This window comes from Chiroxiphia lanceolata, chromosome 5 (genome assembly GCF_009829145.1).
Source record: "Chiroxiphia lanceolata isolate bChiLan1 chromosome 5, bChiLan1.pri, whole genome shotgun sequence".
Taxonomy (NCBI): Eukaryota; Metazoa; Chordata; class Aves; order Passeriformes; family Pipridae; genus Chiroxiphia; species Chiroxiphia lanceolata.
In genome coordinates, this window is record NC_045641.1 from 65816237 (window position 1) to 65839844 (window position 23608).

The 23608-nt window shown below is 37.8% G+C and overlaps 1 protein-coding gene across 10 annotated transcripts in view; it reads right to left on the reverse strand.

Annotated features, from left to right (window-relative positions):
* PLEKHA5 (pleckstrin homology domain containing A5) overlaps positions 1-23608 on the reverse strand; it is a 165652-nt gene that overhangs the window by 103771 nt on the left and 38273 nt on the right. Inside the window, exon 1 of one of the 10 annotated variants that reach the window (XM_032687708.1) lies at positions 957-1244. The exons of the other annotated variants lie outside the window; for them this stretch is intronic. The gene's annotated coding sequence lies outside the window, so the exon portion shown is untranslated. Of the gene's footprint in view, positions 1-956; positions 1245-23608 lie in introns of those variants that run through there. 10 annotated transcript variants of the gene reach the window in all.

Here is a 23608-nt window from a genome sequence, read left to right on the forward strand (position 1 = left end):
ATCTTCACTCACTCACAGGTAAGTGCAACCAGGAAACAACTTTTTCTAAGGGTGGGTGGTGGGAGTGGGTGGTATGAGAGTTTATCAATTCACTCACTGCTTTTTGCAACCCTAGTTTAGATGTTTTAAAAATATGTTGCTAACTGGCTTTGCTACAAGTTAAATGCCTTGCATTAAAGAATTCAGAAGTCATATTTTGCAGAGCCTGTTGGAGGAAAACAAAATTTTAAATCAAGTGCAAGAACTAAGCTTTGATAATACTCTGAATCATAAATCTTGCCTTCCCCTTGTTTAGAATTAAATGTTAAGCTGCATCAAACAATCACTTTATCTATGACAAAGATTATAATTTGTTCAAAAATTCTTATTATAGAAGTGCAGAATTTCAGTCATAACGAAGAACTGGGAGATACCTTTTTCTATTCCTTTGCTGGTTAAAGAAGGAAATACATGCATATCAGCAAAACTAATGATGACAACAGCTAAGTCACCCCATTAAGCAATTTGTGTTGGAACCAAGTAACTGTAAATATCCTTCAGCATTGTCTTACAGAAATAAAATTCTCTTTTGCAAGACTAACTCCCTCTAAAATATGAGATACACAAAATAAGCTCAGTTTTAAACCAAAATTGGCTTAAAAGAACATAATGAGAATTGACTGAGAAGTGGCGGTTGAAGAACTGTTGCTATATTTAGAATAGTCAGCTAATTTGAAGTCAGAACAAAAAAGATATATGCCCATTTTTTTGCACAGCCCAGCACTCCTGCTAAAAAGGCAATTCTTCTTCAGTAAAGAAATTAATACATATGTACCAGAATTATTTTACTGAAGTGAGTAACGGCAGAGACATTTCAAACAGACACCATTTAGAAGAGAGTAGAGACAAGCACGAAGCTGAGTTTTATCAGAGATATCTGAAGGCATTAGAAAGGGAAGAGATGAATATCAACTCACCAAAACCACCGGCGATCTAACAGCAAGGCTCGTCTCACATCTCAAGTTCCCAGTTCCAAGAGAAATCACATGTGCACTGATAGAAAGATGACAAAAGGGCACGCTGTGCTCTCCTCTACTTCAGTTGAGTGACAGCTCCACTAACAGGGAACCGAGACACGCCGCAAAATCTGAAACAGGGGGGACCTGAGATGAGCATGCTCAGTGCCTAATTTAAAATGGCCTGATGCTTCATCCCCCAGCGTGAGATGGCCTACTTCCAAACAATTTCAGAACTTTAAGTCAAATCTAAAATCATTAACTGGAGTACTCAAAAAAACTCAGCCACCAAGCAGTATTGATTTTTTTTTTTTTTTTTTTTTTTTTTTAAAAATCTCTGCTCATGCACAGATAATTATTTGCACTACTTCCCCGCAGGGCATCCTAAGGCTTAAACACTATCATCATGTGCTTCACTGTAATTACACGATGCCACTGTAACGGATTGAAAGACCTTTTCAGGACACCATATGATATGAATGCTCGGCAGCAGAGTTCATAAATCAGACCAAGACAACAAATCTGCTGAATATCCTCCAAATTAATTTAGAAATTATACTACCTGCTGATTTCTGGGCAGCATTTTTATTATTATTTTTTTTTTAGGGTGGGGGAGGCAAGAAGGAAGGCTTGAGAACTGTCTAACAAGTGATGGCTTGAGAACTGTCTAACAAGTGATTCATGTTCCAGAGCAGCTTACCTCCACTTAAAATCTCTTTATACATAAGGAAACCATTTAGCTTCGTAATGAAACCATTTATTTTGATATCAAAACTCAGGTTATTCACATGCAAAAATCCTCTGTTAAAAGAAGCAGATATTCAAACCTTTTCCCTTTAGAGATTAATATCTCTTAATACACCCACAGACAGACACAAGTAGTACAGAAGTCTTCTATGTTTTGGTTTTCTCTATCTCACAGGCCTCTTTCCATATTTATTGTATATTCATTTTTACAAATGAACACAAAAAGTCTTTCTCCTCTTTTAAGAAGACAAAAAGCTGCACCCCAGGCACTTCTCTTTTTTTATAAATGCTTTCCTGTTTATCATTGAAGTTGAAAGCACAGCCAGGAAGGATCCTTTATAAATGCTATATTTTAAAAGATACTGTATAAAACCCAGCACCACCCTGGTCTGTACCACACCTGGGCATAGGAAAACTACTTGGAATAAACTCTACCATCCTCTATTGACTCTCTGTTTTTAGTATGGTGGATATTGGTTAATACAACGTTTGGAAGAAAAGCAAGACATTCTCAAGCTTCACTAATATCCACAACTAATTTAAAAGTGAAGTTTTCCTATCTATGCAAAAATGCTCATTTTTACTATGAGAATCTGCAACTTCAGACATAGAGATCTGAAGTCTAACACTTACACACCGCACTCCTATGCTTTAAAAATCCTCTTGGCATGGAAACAAAATATTTACTAAGCTAATTATTTTAACATTAGTCCATGCCCTTTGCCTTTGAGTTCACACAAAATTATAGGATGTATTTTGACTTCAGAAAAGTCCTTCCAGGCATAAACCCAGAAGTCAAGCTGGGTTTGACAGCGCTATAGCACAGTTGAACCTGATTTCATGAACAAACTGAAACATCCACTTTAATATTCCAGAGATAATATTACAGCACTATAAAAAGAATTTTATTGATAATCATGTAACACTAACTGCATTCAATTGATTTTTAATCCCATAATATCTCGGGATAGTTACTTTTCTTACACCAACACATACAAACCCCAACCCTTGCTAAGATCTGCCCCGGTTGGAAAATTCAAATGAATTTCTTAGTCTACCACTAGGAGATGAAAAGTCTGCTTCTGATAAGAATTTCAATATTTCTTCACCAGCTAATGAACACTTTAAAGAAAAAGGAAATGAGTATTAAATCACATATCACATTTTTATCTAATCTTCTCTCATCACTTAACTCTTCATCATTTACTTTGTTATTGCTCTCTGAACTGAACAGATTCACACTGGTGAATTACAACATATTTTTAAAATGTAAGATGTCGATAACATTTTGCTTCCCAAAATCACATCGAGTTGAGCAAAAATTACAAGAATTTTCTTCAAGCTAGATAGCAATTTGCACGTTCAAAAGGTCTGTTCTGAAGTTAAATTTTTGTGGGTATGTTCTCCCCCAGAAGACAAATTTTAATGGAAAAAACCCCTCTCTGCATTTCTTGGACAACTGCTCAACTTCAGAGAAGCTTAAGGAAATTTCAGGACAATTTTGTTCTTTCTTTTGACAAATCTGTATTTTAGTCTCTTAACGACCTACAAATTGTAGCTGCAATAATGAAATGCAAAGGGGTTAAGAATAGCACATAAAACCAAAATACTTGCAGAGAAGTCTCTTGTTGAACTTGAAAGAGTTCCTTTACAATGACATAAATTTGAGTTTCGAGATCTGTATACTTGATAAGAAAGTTTTGTAGCAAATTAGTATAAATTTGCTAATTTAATCTAATAAACATCTCTTGAAAGAAAAAAGTAATTGAATTAATACATAAGTATGAAAATGTACCCTGAACACAGGACTTCTGGAAGACAATTCTTCTTCTGAACATGACAAAGCTGGTATCAAAATCAAACACCAGCCCTGGAAGCTGAAACATTTTTCTAGAGTTTCTCCACTGATATTTAAACCAAAGTCTTGTTGTCACACAACACCAAAACTGTGCCAGACTCCTGTGTTAAAAAGGCTGAGTTCAGTGAGCCCTCCCAGAGTGTGACAGGAATACAACTGGTTTCAGTAAACTCAGCACACACAGAAGATGAGATAGAACATGTCCAGTGACTGGGGTGGTGGTGGTGCTTTGTGGTTTTTTAATTTTAATACATTTACCAAGAAATCAGGTGGTAAATACTTCAGACATCTTTCTTATTAACAGTTTCTTGGCAACAGTTCACACACGAACAGCCCTTATCACCTGTTCTGACAGGAGAGTAGCTCATCTTACTAAGTATTCAGTATTATATTTGGGTTTGTTTTAAGTCTCAATATCAAACTCACCACTATTTCAGAATGAAGTATGATGCACTTTTAAGCTTATAACTAGGCTTTGTAAGGATTTTATTAAAAGCAATGACTTATGTAATGGATGTTTTTAACTAAACATGATGAATTCTTCAGTAAATTATATACAGCTGAGTTTCACGAGACTTTCTGGCATCCTAAAAAAAAAAAATTCCACAATTATATCTCTTATACATGAGCTCTTTCTGCTCTCTTCTCACTTTTGGCATGATGACACAAGCAGCTTTCCTGGATTTGGTCTCCTAGAAGTAATATCTCAAGATGTCCCTCTCAAACACTACATCACAGCTACATAAGAATTCCTCCTTTTCTATATAAAGCTGCATTCTCCAGAAATGCGTAGCAATTTAAAATCTGTTTGCCATTATGTTTTTACATCTTATCTATCAGCTGACCTATTCAAGTGGAAAGAACATTTTTCAAACAGAATGGAGAAAAAGTATGGAGCTGGATCTAGGCAACCACAAGAGAAAAACTACATATGCCAAGTTCAAATGATGAGTAATTTTTCTCTTATTTACATAATATCATTCAGATTCTTGTTTCTATTCGTAGTTTTGTCTGTGGTACATATTTTCAGTGTGTCTACTGTGTAATGTTTTACTCTTCCTATACCAAGCAGCATACTTCTCTGCTTTTTGTTCTTTTGTAGTTATTCTTCCATCTCACTTGAAAATTTTGTCTTGGTTTACAGCTTTTCTTTCCATCCCACATGTTATTTTTGCTTTCTTAACTGTCTTCTTTAATATTTTCCTTGGTAATCCATGTCCTAGTGTCTTCAACACTGAGATCACATTAAACAGATGTTGAATATTTCCCATGAATAGAAACCTTGAACAATCAGGAACAAAACTAGAAAAGCAACTTCTGAACTTATTATTACACGTAATATGGCTAAAGGTATCAGGAACTGATTTAATACCAAAATCAGGACTAGGACATAAAGATTCCATAGAAAGACAGTGTTTATTATCTGCAGTGTTTGTTTTACCTCTGCCACTACCTCAGTTTTCACAGTTCATCTGAGTAGCTGTGTTTCTGAACGTCTGGAGATGAGAAGTCTCTTCCTTCACATGAGTTTGTCTCTGTCAGTGCACCTGCAGCAAACCTAGAGAGCACCCAAAGAAAGGGGCACATCCCACCCAAAATTACCACTGCTGACTCAAAGAACCTTCTCCAGTGGACGTGTCCTCCTCACCTCATCTCTTCATTTGAAGGTTTCATGACAGAAAATTTACAACTACACAACATGACATGGCATGAAAGAGCAGACAGAACTAAAGGATCCACAAAGTACATTTACTACATCAGCTGATAAGAGACTCCTTATTAAGTTATTGCAATCTCCTGATAAGTCTGTCTTTTTATAGTCTTTCACTCTTCACATGCCACAATAAGTTTGAATAGTCATCTCTGAGTTTGTGCTGAGTTCCCATATATATTATCATTTCCCTACTAAACATAGGGACCCTAAATGTTCAATATACAATAGTTTGTGCTCGTACTCCTGAGTAAGTAAAATGAAAAAATAAGGTTTATGTTTGCTGTTCACAGCTTATAAAAGTAGACTGTCTGTTGGTCTTTAATACATGACCATAAATGATTCATCTGGAAAATTGTATCAGACAATGTGCCAGAACACATAAAACTGCCACTGCTGCCCAGAATGTTAGTGTTGTTTTACAAGTTTATATATATATTTATATTATAGAGTGTCTGAGACTAAGACCAGGTCTGAACCAACCGCCTTTCAATAAATACAAGCTACAGATGTGCCCGATGACAAACTCTACCTACATGGATACTGCCAACTCTCTACCCATCCTCAGAGTAGACTGAATGCCCCTTCAGCCATTATTCTCTTAATAAATTTGCTTGTCTTCTAAAAATAGTCATTAGCTCTAGAAACACATTCAATAGGGGCAAGAGAACAACAATCTGACAGAGGAACTGTACTTGGTAAGGTAAATTTTTGACTGTTTCTAAAATTCAACCTATTAGAGTCATTCCTTTTTATTTTATGTTTCTTCCCAGAATTGCCATTAAAAGAAATCTAGTAAATGACTACATACATGAAAATGTTTACTTCTACTACAAAACTGACCATCTCAGGAATCCAATCTGAACACTTATTCTTCATATTCAATGCAATTGATTTTTCTACAATTTTTTTATACTGCAAAAATTGTACAAGTCAACATCACTGCAGACCTGGTCAGCTGATATCCCATTCTTCAACTCTATTTAGCATCAACAAAAGCAGCATAAAATATTTTTCAGCTTTTGATGCAACACAGAAGACAAGTGAAGCAACCCATCAAATACAAGTTTCTGTGTAAGAAACATTGAAGCTCAGCAGCTCTTTTGTGCTGCAAGACGTATAGACATTTTCAAATCCTTATTCAATAACTGTCACAAAGCACAAATCCCTTTTATTAACTGATAAAGCCAGAGTTAAAACTGCTGAGATCCCATCCGGAAAATATCTGAATTCTCCTCTCAAACTAACTTTCCAGTCAGCCAAAGTGCTTTGCAACACTCAAACTCATTCTGAATCGCAGTTACACATGTGCTCATTAAGCTGCTTCTTTATATTAATGGGAGGAATTGTAGTAAAAATATCTTCTCTAGAGTTGTCACTTTATAAAACAAATATAATGAATTTAAAATTAACCACTTAGAAAAACGTGCTACTCTGACAACTTGCTGACTGTGTACCCAATGCAGAGCTACAGACACGAGCACTGGTTGAATGAATCAAAACAAGCACTAAGATCTCTGCCCACCTCCCAGGTCTCTCCACATGCAAAAATTAGAGTTCATGAAATATCTGCAGTGACAGATTGGAGGACAAACACAAAATACAGATTGGCATCGCTAAATAGTAAGGTAAGAGAAGCTTACTGAAAGAATGAAAAATTCTGGAAGTGTTCAAATGGGAAAAGGAATGAAAACTCACAAACAGGCCAGTCAAAAAATAAATACACTGCAGGCTCTGAGGAACTACTTGCAAATGTGTAGAGGGTGAAAAGGGGAGAGACAGATGCTGTAACTCAAGCCTAAGATAGCTCATTTTTCAAACTTCAGAATCAGGAAGCTTTTCAACCAAAAAAAAATTTAAAAATAAATAAAAAGAAAAAAATGAGAATCACAGAATGACTTGGGCTGAAAGGAACCTTAAAGATCATCTCATTCCAACCACCCTGCCGTGGACAGGGACACCTTTCACTAGACCAGGTTGCTCAGAGCCTCATCCAACCTGACCTTGAACACTTCCAGGGATGGGGCACCCACAACTCCTCTGGACAACCTGTGCCTGTACCTCACCACCCTCACAGTAAAGAAGGTAATTTTTTTGTACTTGTTCTCACAGTTGGGGAAGTCCTTATGACACCCTTGTTCAACTAAGTAACTCAAGGCAGACTGTCCAATGAATTAAAGTATTGGTGGAACAGGGTGATACAGTCAGACAGTATTTTGTAACCACAGAACTCATCTATTGTCCAAGGCATCCAAACTGCCTCAGTTCCACAGAATTAGAAGGTCCCTGACCCTATGTCAAGTTTTACAGAGCTTCTGGGGTTACCTAGAGGACTACGGACAGGTAAGACCCATGGTTTGTACCGGGAAAAGCAGTAAGAATTACTCTAAATAACTGAATTAACAGGTATGAAATCTCTTGCAACAGAGAAAAGTCACTACGGCTTTTGCAAACCAACATCGTAGCTCAGAGAACTATTAGACTTACAGTAGTAAAACAAACTAACAACAACAAAAAAACCCCACAAACCAAACAAATGAACAAAAAACCCCCACAATAAAGGTCACTCATCAAAGCTGCTGAAATGAACTAAGCTGCCAGAGGGTAGGAGGGAAGGCTGTCACACAGATGGTGATGGGTTCACAAGAACAAAAGGACACAAATTAGTGAGATCTGCAGGGCCTGAGCTCACATTAAGTCTTCATCCTGATTTCAACGAGGGAATGAATACAGAAGCTAAACTTTACCAGTATTCTCAGGACCAAGGATGCTGTTCAGGATGACAGCAAGGGCCCAGTTGAAGAATGACAGAGGAACTGTACAAGATTAGGATCACAAGCAGTAAAACAGCAAGAGAGATTTAATAGTGGTAATGTAAAATGATACAAAATGAAAAAAGTCCCCTTTTACACAAGAGCATGCAGTGACAGGGCAAGGGGGAATGGCTTCAAACTGAAAGAGAGTAGGTTTAGATTAGATATTAGGAAGAAATTCTTTACAATGAGGGTGGTGAGGTACAGGCACAGGTTGCCCAGAGAAGTTGTGGATGCCCCATCCCTGGTAGTGTTCAAGGCCAGGTTGGGTGGGGCTCTGAGCAACCTGGTCTAGTGAAAGGTGTCCCTGTCCACAGCAGGGGGATTGGAACAAGATGATTTTTAAGGCCCCTTCCAACCCAAACCATTCTATGATTCTACAATATTCAATAATGAAATCACCATTTCTATAATGGAATAAAAGCTTAGTATTCTAACAGACACCTTTTCATGGACTGGTCATCTCACAGAGAACTGACGGAAAGTTTTGTGTGCAGAATAGTCCTTACACATGTAGAAAGCAGCACAGAGCTCTGCTTAGCTTTGAAATCAGAGCTTTGAAATCAACTCATGGAGAGTTTGCACGGGTTCAGGGATGGATACAGAAACCCCTCAGGTGCACTTCAGTGCATAGATATGAGCTCTGCCTCTGGAAGTCGCTGAACCACAGACTGCTGCTGGCCAGGAATTCCTGTGTGGGTTCTCAAAAGAAAAACAAAACACAAACCCTCACCTCTGGCTAGCTCAGTTTCTGACAAATGCTGTGAAAAGCAGCAAATACACTCTTCAAGGGTCCTTGAAGAGAGGACTTATCAAACTACTAGAGACAATTTCTCCTACATTTGGCTGCTTTTCTCAGCTAAAGCGAAGTTCAATAGGAATGATATTATAGTCCCAGTTTATTAGAAATCCAAGGGGCTTTTTTCAAACTTACAAATGTTTTCAAACAGTTTTTTCTATTCCCCTGGCTTCTTCACCTTTTCAACAAGATAGGGAAAGATCCACCAACTGGTGGCATGGAGCTGACACCCACTAGCTTGTCAAATATGAACATCTCCCTCCAGCAGGCCAGAGCTTACTGACTGTTCCCTATTTCCCTGGAAATTGATGCAGCATGGATTGTGGAAGAGAGAGTACAGTAATTCTCAAGCCACAGACACTGAAAGATTATTAAACCAGTGAACAGGATAATTAAACTCTGAATGATCCACAGCTAATTTGCAGTTGAACTTTCCTACACAACACGGGTCTGTAATTATAATTTTCAATCAGATGCTTGATATAAGAGGCCTTTTTAGGGGGGTTTCACAGACAGATGCCTGAAACAGGGATACTATTTATTATACTTGGACAACAAAATTCACAAGCTGGAGTGTAGCTGTTTAATTTTATTCTCAACTGAATCACCAGATCCAGCACTGTGCTGGATTAGCTGTTAATATCCCAGGCTTTCCTTCTGTAAAAGCTGCCCCCAGTTCAGCAGAGTTCTCCTCACCCAGAACTCCACTGTCACATGGCAACCACCAAACCCTGCTGAAAGCAAATCTAATCAGAGTGACAGTTAAAATAAAACCAGCACAGAATGAAAATCATCATATTACAGCTTTCCCTTTTTGCTAAAGTAGATTTAACTGATCTAATTGGCTTTATATTCCTCAATATGAAAAAGCCTACATACATCAATAAAAAACTAGAGGGAGCAACACTTGAAATGTTTTTTTAATTGACTTTTGTTTTCAGGACAATAGCCCAGGGATAAAGTTTCATTATTACTTCAATATTTCAAGTCCTTCAAAAACTGTACAGTTTATACTCAGGATACCATTAAAACATGATTCACAGGAAATAAACTAAAAACAAAAACACAAGAAAAAGCAACAATTAAATTGAATTTACATGACTAATAAAAATTTCTTCAGTTTTGAATCCTACAGTCAAACTGTAGTTAAGATAACATACACCAAGAATATCTTGCAAGTTATTATTTTCTTAAAACACCCATCTTAATTTTAAAGATGTACTCACACTGACAAGCAAAAAATATGTATTTACAGTATCTTTTAGAAGAGAAGGGTAAACACTGCAGATTTCACTTCCTATAAGTAAAAGACTCATTATCAGCCAAAATACTTGGGGGGAAAAAAAAAAAAACCCACAGGAAATTTGAGAGGTGAAGTGTATGGTATATTACACACTGAAACCAAACTACAAAACCACAATTAGTCCAAAAAGAAAAGACAAAAAATTAATGAGAAAGATAACCAGTATGTGTGACTTCAATGCAAGCCAGAGGCAATTCATTCACAGCTTTACTTCTAAGCAGCCTCTGAAGGGCTTTTTTCTTCTTAAGGCTAAAGCATTATTTAGAAATATACACACACACACACATTGGAATACAAACAATCATAAAGCAGTACTGAAAGTGAAAATTAAAATAAAAAATTGTTTTGACATCCTACTTGAAAACCAGAAAAATAAAAGAATAAATGCTTTATTCTTCACTGATTATTACACGAGAACATGACTACTTTAATCCTCCACTGAGGAGATGAGAAGAACAAATAAAAATTTGCCTGTGTTTCAACACTGCTGCTGATTTTGCACCTTTTAAGCCATCTGTGACTCAAGATTTCAAAGCAAACTTCTAAAACAATTGCATAACTTCAAACAAAACAAGAAAAGATGACAAACTGTTGTCGGTCTTACGTTGAAATGAAGAAAAATATAAAAAAAGACTGAATTACTTGCAGTAATGCTTGAGAAAACAGAATCTTGGTACAGTGCAGTGCAAGCCCAGAGCACACAAACAGCATAAATGGACATATTTTGAAAATGTGTTTATTCCAAGCTGTCTACAAGTTTCTCTGCCCAACAGCAGCTCTGTCCACTACAAGGCATTATACACAAAGAAGTTTACAGCTGCAACGTGCAGTTTTACAGTAAGGGATTTTGTAGACAACTCACTACATTTGTTTGACATACAGAACTCAAACACACACAGAGCAAACCCTCCTGTGGACCCTCCCTACGTCACATCCAGCTACAAAATACTCAGGAAACCATCTGCAGACAAGCAGAAGTTTAACATTTTCATCACGTGAATTCCTCCCAAAAAAAAAAAAAAAAACCAAAACCAACAACTTAGTGATATTAAGTGCTTTTAAAGAATTTATGTGTAGAGCTACAGATTTCCGTGCAATATCCTATGCTGCACTTCACACAAATTAAATTGTATTTGAAAACCCCTGAAACAATGATCTAATTTACTCGGTACATAAACATGTAGCATTGTAATTACGAAATAACCTTAATTATGGATTAATATTCCTTACTGGTAAAGTCTTAGCTGCTAAGACTCTAATGCTGAGATATTACAGCATGACCAAAATGCATTAGTGGGCTCTCAGCTGTAGAGCCACGTCAGCCACACTGCAACAGGCTGGCAGCATTCTGCCACTAGAGAAAAATAGGAGTTTGTTATATTTCCTCAGCAAAGGCTGTCTTACAGGTGTTCACATCTGGCAAATCTTGAACTTGCAAGGATTAATGAGACGGCAGCATGAAATAACCCCCAACTATTAATCGAGGATTATTAATTGAGTATTAAGGGATTTTTAATTTGCCCACCCACAGGAGGGCAGCTCCTGAGGCACATACTTGCAGCTCTTGTCTCACTGGAAGTCACAGCCCAGCCCAGCAGGAAGTTCTGGGATATACATGGTTGCACAGCACTGCCTAAAGATTCACTGTCATCTCTCCCCTATTCTGAATAATCCACTCACCTCTTAAAGCAAACAAGCAAAACACAACCTGCGATCAAAACCCCCACAACCAAAAAAACAGGGTCTGAAATTCAGTTACTTGTTTAGAAGTGGAAGTTTGATAGACAAAGAAAAAACTGCTTTTCAAAAAGTGAGTTTCAATATAGTGCTCATACACTAAGATACTGACCCCTCTCTCTGATCCAAGGTGTGTTCACAGTTGTGTTGTTTCTTTCTTTAAGATCAAATTAGCTCGGATAAGACACTGCCAGGGTTTCAGACTGAAACACCAAAATATACTATGAGCAATATTAAAAAAGTAAATTCTGCTGTATGTTTTAAAATATTTGTTCTTAAATAAATGTATTTAACACAGACACACATAGTATCAATTACTGGGTGTATTACTAAAGGCTTCCTGTTAACAAACATAGAAGTTGTATGGTTTGTTTGTGGGGGGTTTTTGATGGTTTAGTTTTTGTTGGTAGGTTTTGTTTGGTTAGGTTTCTTCTAGTAACTTCTTATAGGATAATATTCAGACAAATCCTTCACCCACCTACCCCCAGATTTTAGAACTGCTATTTCCTTTAAGCTTTATAATGGGATTTAAAAAAAAAAAAAAAAAAAAAAAAAATTGATCTCCATAGGCAATAATCCAACACTCCACTGCCAACCAGTGTACATAAGAATCATCCAGAGAGCTCACACTGAAAAAAAATGCTATCAAAAACTTGACAGAAGTATCTGAATTACATGCATACGGATATTTTGATGCCATTACTGTACAATCAATCGAAATCACAACACTACATTTCAAACATGATGTACAAAAGTACATCAAGCTGGCTTGTTTTTCTTAGATACAGGGCATTTTGATTCTTTAATGTTACATTGTGGCATATTACTTTTTTCCTTTTCTTTTTAATCTCTTTAGACAAACTGGTTCAGGTTTTTGTGTGCTCGAGAAATGACTTGTGTAAGCTGACTGACAGGCATTTGAATTTCCTGTTGAGTGTGAAGACAGAAGTTACCTTTGATGATTATCAAATTTATTCCTTCTGGATGTGAATTTTAAAACCTACGTTTTTATTTTAAAGACAGGATCTAGCATTTCTGCTCTTTTAAGCCTTGGTAAGAGACACTCAAAAGTAAAGTGTCAGCAGTTATGTTTGCCTGTAATGGGTATTTTCTCCAAAGCTTTCAATTTTATTAACACAAAAGCAACATTAACCCTCAGATATCTCACCCAGGTTTTAAAGTTCAGAAGCAAATTTAGAAAGATGAACTGACTACTACACTGGTGTCCTCTCACAGCAACTTTCTGCTTTCAAACAATGCACAGATTGTTTGCATCTCTTCATGTATCAAGGTTAGTGTGGCAAAAGGTCTGTTCTGAAAATCATCCCCCAGTTCCTCTTCACAGTTGAAAACATCAAGAAATTCTACTCAGATGCCAACTCCCTTCCCCAGAATCCTTACCAGTACCCCAGAACAATCCATATTTAAATAATTCATATAAGCATAACCTAAAGAGTTGGAAAAACTGACTCTTACAGGTTTATCCATAATGGTAAGTACACTGTAATAGTTAATTGTATGAAGCACATCTGAGAATAATTACACACAAGCTTGTCTTCTTTGGCACTGCAGTACTTGGCAGGGCTTTTGCAACCTCAACTCACATCACCTGGAAAATCTTATTCCTGTGCCAAGGAGTCAAATATATCCTCCATTAATATTTTAATGTGGAACATACATAACTTATTCACAGAAGTATGTCAAAGGAGTAACTTGATCTGCAGTGTAAGCTAATATACACACGGAACTTAAAAAAAGAATAACATCCCCCCACCAAACAAAAACTAAATCCCGTCCAAACATTTAGCTCCTCCTGAAAAGACAAAGTTCATAATGTAAGATAGTCTGCACTTATTAAAATGAACAGCCAGAGCAGGAGGGTCGACACAGGGATAGGTCTTACCCCAACAACATGCTTTTTGAAGTAGAATGGACACAAGGTAAATGCACTCAGAAAACAACCCCCAAACATTCTCACATTTGTTTGGCCATGACTTCATCTAAAGTTTCAAATATACTGAAAAAGGACTGTTGTGGTTTATCCCCAGAAATCCTTTACATAAATTTTTATACAAAGAACAGAATTTGCCTTCAGAGTGTGGAAAATAAAAATATTAAGTTTCCTAGAGAAAAATACTTCTGTCTTTCCTCCAGGCCATCTACTCAGGACTGGGACAGAGGGGAGGGAGAAAGAAAGAGAGGGTAAGAATGGATTATACAGTCACAAATTTCTAGCAATAACAGAATTATGCTACATATGAAATCTTTTATCATTACAAAAGTCACTCTCTTTCCTCTTCTGACTCAATTATTTGATTTAGTCATATTGAGATACTCCTAAACCAGAGACCTCTGCCTTCAGGACATGTAAGGATTTGGTCAGTTCCAGCAGATCTGTAGCCAAAAAAAGTGAGTTAGAGATATTCATTAGGAAAGGGACACATTATTTACCACCTGCAGTACAGGTATTATAAATCTCTTCTATAAAGGCTGATGCTTTTACCAGGCAGTTAATTACAAATTCTTTAGGAGACTTTCCATCTGTGTTCTGATGATTTTAAAATGTCTTTGATATGATTGGCAAAAAATACCCAAATGCATCTGTTAACAGGAAGAACATTATAAAGACATTTTAACTGCATTTTCATTATTTTCTTTGAATTGATTTGGACACAAAAGTCAGTACTTCCATAACGCAATGAACTACCTGAATTCCTCCTCCCCAACATTCAATCATTTCAAGGACATAAAAAGCAACAGACAAAAATATTTTGCCACTTTCCTCCCCCTCACATATACTAACTTGTTTAAAGCACAGCCACCCAATGAAGCCAAGCATCCCTGTTTTCACAGGAAGAATGGAAACAACCAATATTGCAACTCTCTTCACCCTTGATATATCTGCTTTTCCCACCCCACCCTCATTTGTGTCCCATTAAATTTTACTCCACATGCTATTCCAACATTGCTTTTTTATCCTCATGGTCCACTTCTAAGCCCATTCCAAAGTAAAATGGCAGACTGGACATTGACTGTGTTCTTGTAGCAAGTTATAAAGAGGAAAAAATACTGAGAGTTTGAAACAAAGATTGAAAACACCACATGCTTTAAACAGCCTGAATAATCTCTGCTATTAAAGCAAGACAATATTAATGAGAGATTTCTTTCTAGAATAATCCTAGCCTCTTTGTGCAAATTCAAAGCCTTGCTTCAGTTTAATTAATCTTCCACATATGCTCTTTGTATGTCCTGTATTTAGAGTACGTGCATACTACACTCAGTATTTAGACTTGTGAACAGAGCAGCATCACCTCTTACTCAGAGCTGAGTAGCTGAGCTACTCAGTCTGCTGTGAGAGCTTCCTCACAACAAGTATCTGAAAAAGAAAAATCCCTCCTCAGCCAAGGTGCTCAGCATAAGCCACGTTAATGCTTCCAAAAAGACAAATGCACATCGGCACAGCCAGCATTGTGCCCCTGGTTTGCTCCAAGTCGGAAAAAAAAGCTGGCAAAAATCTCCCCCTCCTCCCCCTGCCTTGGCTTGAACGTGTTAGTCCTATATGAGCACGTATTCACTGAATCCAGCCATCCAGCTCCTCCAGTGAGCACTGGGATGGGCAGGAGAACAGGCAGTAAATGCTGCCATCTACCAGAAAGTCAAGAATTTTCCATTTCAGCCGGCAGTAAGCAAGCTGGGAACTGGGGAGAGAGGCAGAGGAGCTGCTGGGTAAACACAGCAGCCAGTTCTTATCCAGTTGTAATCTTCAAAACATAAAAGCCACCAAATAAAACCCTCAAGAAAAAAAAAAAGACCTTTCAAAAAGCAGAACTCAGTCCAAGCATGAAAAGGAAAAACGTAAAGCCGCAATACAGCAGGCCAAGAAAAATCCCCTCTGGCACATGGCACAAAAACCGAACAGAGGCTTTCTCCAAAGAGACAAAGTTCTCTCAGAATCGAAGAAGAGGTTTGATCTGAAGATGCAGAATGAGAACTAAAGACAGACAAAAGCACAGCAAAACAGCCAGCCACGTTTTTCTCATTGGAGAAACCAAAGTCGTGTTAGAAGTGCTTAAGTGTTTCTTTAGAGGCAAGAGAATTTTATGAAGTGTCTCAAAGCAATGTCAGTACAGGAGCTTTATTTTACAGGGTTGGTAAGTAAACTGCAATAAAACCACCTGGTTAAATTAGTATTTATTTAATTACTATAAGGAAATAAGGAAAAAAAAATAGCAGTATGACATATTAGCATACCTCACATATAAACTGACTTTTGTATCAGAGGAATGAAGATGCCAAATGGTGATCCTGTCTGCTATTAAATGCTCTACTTTTTCAAGTTTAGCTTCTGTGTTGGGTGGTTATCAGGTATTACAATGAACAATAATTAACAGATATTTTAATGTATAAAGTATACTGAAAAAAATCAACATCACCTCCGGAGGGGAAAGCCTCACTTGCACATTTACTGCAATGGAAACATACTAAACAGATCCCTACAGTTTTCTGTAAAAATAGGATTTTTTTTTTTTAAAGTCCTCCATCAGACCTCTTAAAGAAGCATAATGAAACAAAACCTGAGCCCTCTGTATGTACAGGCAGGAAGATGCAGAATACAAGACCCATTATACTCAAGATATTCATAAGTCATCTGAAAAGGCAAGTGAAGAGCACAGGAATAATTTGCAATTGATACAAAATTATTCAGGACAGGCAAAACTAGATTGAAGAGAGCTTCTGAGAATAATATCCTGTGCCTGAGATACAAGGAAAATATAGTCCAATAATTGAGAAGGGATTCTTATAGGAAAGAGAAGCACAGATGAAGATCAGGCTTGGATTAGGTGCCGCCTCTCAGAAAAGGTCTGGAGAGGTACCTGGTGGTTTCAAAAAGCATCAGCTCAGTGGCAGACAAAAAGGTAAACATGTTAAGAGAACCTGATACAGCAGCCACCCATGCCACTGAACTCAGTGGGGCATGGAGATCCAGCCTTGTCCCCACTCCAAACGTGTTCTGAAGGACTCCTAAAGGGACCATCAGAAACACGGAATGGTCTAAAAGAGCCGAGGTCCAACTGAGCAGGACTCAAGCTTAGAGGGCGAGGAAGAGACACACATGAGAAGTGGTGCAGATAAACCAGAAAGCCAAACTGGCAAACAGTACTGAAAAGTGATACTGAAAATTACTTCTACTCGTGAATTACTTCTACTCATCATTGCTCAAGATGTAAGAAGTGGTAATGACAACAGTAACTTTACTGAAAAGCAAGTTTTGTTCAACAAAAGACACAAATGGAACAAATTCTGGATCTCCTGATCACAAAGCATTCTGGAGAGCAAAAAACCCACACACATATGTAGAATAAAGTACCACAACATGCTTTGGTGTAGTTTTTAGCTGCACCCACACTCTTCATAGTTACCCTATTTTTGTTGTATTCTTTCCTTAAGGTCTTAACATTCATCACACACAAGTCTCTTTGGTCTGCTCAGTACAACCATTTTGAGGTTACACTCTGGATGACCATTCATTAAAACAAAAAACAATTCTCCATTTACTAGACAATTAAAATTGAGCTATAAAATAATACCACTTGGACAAAACATCCCTAGGGCAGCCTTAATGTTTTTTCCACAGGAACATGGGTATTAGTGTAATAATAAAATAGAACAGTTAAGATTACAATAAAATCCTACCCCTAAATATGCATTTAGGGAATGCACTAGCATTTTGAAACGAGTATATAATCCTTTATGAGAGAATAAACTGATGCTTGCGGGGTTTTTCTCCCCTTCACTTACTAAAAAATATGTTAAATCAATATTAATGTCAGAGCATAGAACCTGCACTCCCAGTTAACCAGTTTATTAACAAATAAAAAAAATCTATTATTCCCAAAAAGAATATTTTCACTCTGTCACAAAGTTTAATTGCGAAGGGCACTTCAGACGTCAGCCCAAATTTCAGAAACATCCCTGATACATTATATCACAGAGAGATCAACATTGTAACTCAGGTGAACTGACTGTGCTTTCCATCAGGAACTTTGCCAGCAATCACAGCAAGCATCACTTGGGTACTAAAGCACTTAGAAGACTCTGCTTGTTTCACAGGCAGTGTGAAATAAGTCATTGCTACACACGTATGTATTTATAGGAAAACAGCATTAACTCCCAATAGGCAAAAACTAATTTCCCCACAGAAGAGAGCATTTACATATAAAAACTGCGTAACCAGATGAACAGAGGAAAACAAAAAATTCAGCTCCCCAAAGAATGTTAAAAACACTTGCTGCAGCAGGCCAAGTGGATTCCTAAATAATCCAGACAGTAAGTTACATTATACTAGTTCCAGTCTTTAATAACCACTGAGTAAGTAGCACTTAACACAGCTACCACATAAAACAGCTGCTTTGATACTCTGATATCATTACAAATGTATACAGGCTACCAGCTGTCTGACAGCTTTGACTTAGATCTCTTTCTTGTCCCAGAAACCAAGTGGTGTTTTGATTTGTACACTACACTACACAGCAAAACTTAAGTGTAGGACTAGTACCTTACCTTACATATAAGCATAGAATAAAACCTCTTCATCAAAGAAGTTTACATTCAGATACAGAAAGAGGAAAGACAGACCCAAAAACACAGACAATAAGCAACAGAACACAACGGATGAATTATTTATAGAGAACAAACAAATCCATCCTGAAAGTAATATATATTTATAAAGTCTTCCAAAATGTAGAGTGCCACATCAAAAAAACAACCAGACAAAACCCCCCAAACCAAACAAAAATCAGCTCAACAATCAACGCAAAAGTTTAACGCATGCCCAAAGTGACACATTAATTTGAGTGTAGGAACAAAAATGCTCATGCACAGCTAATAAATCGAGGCTATAGTTAGTTATTTTAATGTTTTCATCACATGTTTAATAAACAAAACAACAATTTGCAGGTGTGTTAGCATTGTGAATGTATACAAGCACAGGCTGTCATTGTAGTCTGTCCCATCAAGGCTTATGGGCATTCTTCTTTTTTGACTGTTTTTCCTCAGCTGCAGCTTAACTACCAGAGACACAGAAAACCAAGTACTCTCACTTTGCTGTAGCTGTTAATGTATTTCTGGAGTTACATTCCCCTTCAGCTTTCTCTTCTGTAGGCCACATAATCTCTCCTTGCAGGTTGTGTTTCCCTGACTCTCCAATTGCCTGGCACTGGTTTTGGTATCTCAAAGTCTGCACTTGCTGCGTGTGTTTTCACATGTGCACCTGATTATTCTTCCTTAAATACAGCTCACCCACGAACTTAAAACTGTTTCACAATTTTCTACAGTACATTTGATGTGACTGGTGAAGAAAGCAGAAATCTGCATATTCTGAAATCCACTACTGCCCTTAACAAGGGTTTAATTCACCCTAATCATGTTATGCAGGTTCCCATTCTAATAAACAGAACTGGGGACAAGTGGCTTTCGCAATCCAAGATTCCCAGCATGGATGAAATCACTGGCACTTTTCATCCTCCAGAGGCACATTTCATATTTTCAATATTAGGGTTTGGTTTTTTTCCATCTCCTTCCCTACCAGGGAAAAGTTAAGCAGTTATGACCCTCAGACATTACACAACAAACACACAATCACAGATACAAACACAGGTATCCAATAAATTCTGGAAAGAGAGGCTGACTAGCACTCAGGATTAGCTACAAACTACAGGACCTACAACTACTTCAACCAATCCAATAGTGGAAACTTCCATCACACCTTACTAAATGTAAAGGAATTCTGCTCTATTTTTAGTTCATCTCTACAGCTGAGGATGCATCTATGTAGCACTCTCACAATAAGACAAATCAATTGTACAGCCAACGACCTCCAATTCAATTATAAATTCCATCCAGGATGACCAAATCCTGGCAAGAAAGAACACTAACAAGATTGTCCTCCAGCAAAGACATAAGAATTAGAAAACTATTATCATAAAACTGCTGCACTGCTGACAGGGAAATCAAGATGCTTTTGAAAGTCAATTAATTAGATAAGCTTGAAAGTGATCGTGCAACAAGGAAAGCTTACTGAACAGCATAATGCACAAAAATCTCCTGTTGAACTTAGAATAATACCAACACTTTCTTTGAAACAAAGCAAACACATCACTGAAGTACATACAACTTGGGAATTAACTTCCCTTTTGTGGAGAAACGCTTACTCTATCCCAGAAACCCCAAAAATCTGCTTCAGAGTTTCCTTCCAAAGCAAAAATCACTGCACGAACATTCAAAACAGTTTCCAGATCTGCACCACTTATGTCACTGCTCTAATTTTTCCCTGAATGAGGTAAATAGAGTGATTTTTGAGGTTCTTCCTTGCTGTTTTCTAAGCATGAAAAAACCTGCAGCAGTAGGAGAACTGCAAACAAGCCACAATGATGCAGTGAGCACTATGGACTGGGAATGGCCCACACACAGATGTGCTTTCAGCTCCTAGACAGAAGTATTGGTTCATCACTATGGCATCAAAACCCCTAACCGGGTCTAATACATAACAATACCTATTTCTTTATTTAACCCCAACAAGCCATAGAGGCACCAAACACAACTCAGTCAGTGCCAGTCCTTCCTCTCAAATCCCTGCAGTGGATCCTTCAGCTCAGGGTTACAAAGCTAACTAGAAACTCTGGACCAAAAATCAAGTTCGTAAGCTACCAATTAGTTCAGCCTACAGCAGACTTTTGAAACACTTTGGGGCTACTTTAGCCAAACTAATCAATTATTTGATTCTTCAAAGACTTTTCCCAGACTTATAGACTTTCTTGTCCAGGTTTCCCCTACCAATACTAGATATTAAGTACTTATCATATGTGCTGTAAGAACTTCCTCAAGAAAAGAATGTGTATTCTAGTTTTCTCCACTCTCCTCATATTCTGACTTCTCACTTTACTTCCCATTTCACATATCTACAATTGTATTAACTTCTCCAAGTTAAGACATCCTTTTTTTGTGTCAAGACTTAAAATCTTGCATCAATTTGTCTCTTCTTATTTTACTTCCTTTTAGGACAGATTCAGTCCTCTTGATACCATCCTAATATAAAAAAATTAAGAATCCAGACAATCTCTACAGGTTTCCTGCAAGGGAAATGAAGATTAGAACTAAATACTGCATTTTTAAGGTAGCTTCTTTCTTGGAGTACATCCAAAAACTGCCTTATATTTCACATAGATTAAAACCATTACTCCTCATACACTACTTAAGAGATCATGATCTGACTTTAGAAATAAATTTTAATTTCCTTCCTAAACACCACCCCTACCCCTTTCCTGACGTTAAGGAAGCTTTGGTATCTTTTTTGTGGGACATCAAAACCACCCAAACAAACAAAATCAATTTTAAGTCAGTTACAAGGTCTTTCTCCGTATAGAATGAATCCAAGATGACAGCCTGAAGGTCCTGGTAGCAACCATCAAGGCATCATTTTTATTTCAAAAGCCAGTTTGAACACACTTACGAACTGTGGAAATGGGCTTCTTTTTATACAGAGTTACACAAGAGGGCCACAGGGATCCAAAGAGCAGATGCAAACAGAAGCCTGAAGCTGATGATGACTCTGATGCTGATGTGAAGAGATTCCTCACCTCCTGAACTAAAAGTTCAGTGCATTTTTAAAGCAGCAACACAATCACAAACTGCACTTAACACTGTAGATCAGTCTAGTAGAGAATATTCAACTAATGAGGGTATCACACACTCAGCTGTTAAGACAATGAGATCCACAGTTTCCAGACACCATCTACAGCCAACTCCAGGCACTTAACATCCTAGATGACATTTCTTTAAGTAAGTCTACTGCATAAGATGGTGTCACTCTGGTAGCAACTCAAAGTCTCCCAGTTTCAGGTTATGCTTCTCATCACTGACACCTGATGGTGAGCAGGAACAAGAGGAAAAATTCTCATCACGAGAAGCAACTTGAGCAACAGTAAAAGCACCTTTTAGAAGCATCTGGTATCCATCTAGAGAAGTTACATGAGTGAGATGATTTAATTTACAGTTCTGCTTTGCAAAACACAAAGCAATCTTGTTAAAAACCACAGAAGCATTTGAAATTGAGCAGGAAGTAATATACAATTACAGATTGGGAATGAAGGAGTTGCTAAATGTGCTTAAAATGATGAACTTCACCATAACAGCAGCAGCAGCAGCACAGAAGAGCCACATATGCCCTTTCTGAAAGCTGGCACAATAGAAGGTGCTTGAAACACCCAAAACTATAAAAACATAAGAATTACCAGTGAGGAATGGTAGAGGGAGTTCTGAGATGAAAAAACAGCTGAGGCATTGTGAAGAAAACTTCAAAAATATGTCAAGTTCTGCTTTTTCACTACAGCGTAACCTCTTTTGGTGTGTAACTCTTTAAAAAAAAAGCCAGCCCAGGAATCACTACACTGCAGCGTAAGTGTCAGCACAGGCATCCCTTTCGAAACAATTTTTGAGGTGCCTGAAGCTACAGGATTAAATCCCTCAGGAATTCTAACTCAAAACACTATCCCATCTACAATAACGACTTGAGTGTTGTTGATGTGGAGGTTCCAGCAGAATTTGCTGGCAGGCAAACCCATCCCACGTTTAACCGCTCAGCTCCGGCCACCGGACTGCTCCGTTACGTCCCCTTAATTGAGCGAAAAGCAACTTGAGTTGTGCTGACTGCTGACAGACAGCAAGACTAATCTGAAGGCACATTTCAAAAACTGACCTGCTGTCTGAAGTGATGTGATTTGCCTCTGAAATGAGGACAGAGCTCCTGAGCCGGTGGAGCATTAGACTGAGAACCAGAACGTAAACATTCTGGTTCTCGTCACAACCGACTGCAGCAACGTGACAGGGTCAGAAAGGCATCCTTTAGAAGGCAGTTTCCACTACTGCTTTTCTGAATGTTTCCCAAATCAAGCATTTCCCAGTCAAACGACCCAACTTGGAGGTGTCTTTTATCGCCACGTTTTCACCTAATGCAAGGCATTCACCCAGACATTGGCATACAGCCCTGCTGCATTCCAGCCACGGGAGCGGTGTGCTGGAGGTTTAGAGAGGAAACTCTGTAAAATCTTGCTGGAACACACGGAGCTTTCCAGCAAGAGTAAATAACCACCCATTGCTCCACTGAACAGTGAAGCAGGGATAAAGCTGCAACTTAATTTCAGCTTTGCCCCTCTGGTAGCTTTTGAACAGTTGCAGGATGCTGCTTTGAAGAGGTCATCTTTTAAAGATTAATGTCCTGTTATGCCTTAGCCAGAAGCCTGAAATAATGGCATTCAAAACATCTATATGCTGTATTTAGTAGTAGATTGTTATGTTTTCAGTGATTAAGTAGAGAAGAAAGATGAATGTTGCTTTCAAGCCAAGAAAAAAACCACCCAAGTCAACCTTTTTTCACTCCTAGAAATATAAGTAACTTCACTTCTCTACTGATGGTTCCCTAATACTCAGAGTGAACCCTAACTGAACACAGGGGTAAGACTTTTAACTTACAAGCTGCAGTATTTTTTTTTCTGCAAAGACACTTTGAGTTTCAGAGCTATGTAGCAACAGGCAAAGTATGGAGGTACAAATTAACTCTGAACCTGGGCACTCTGAATTAACTGCCCTGT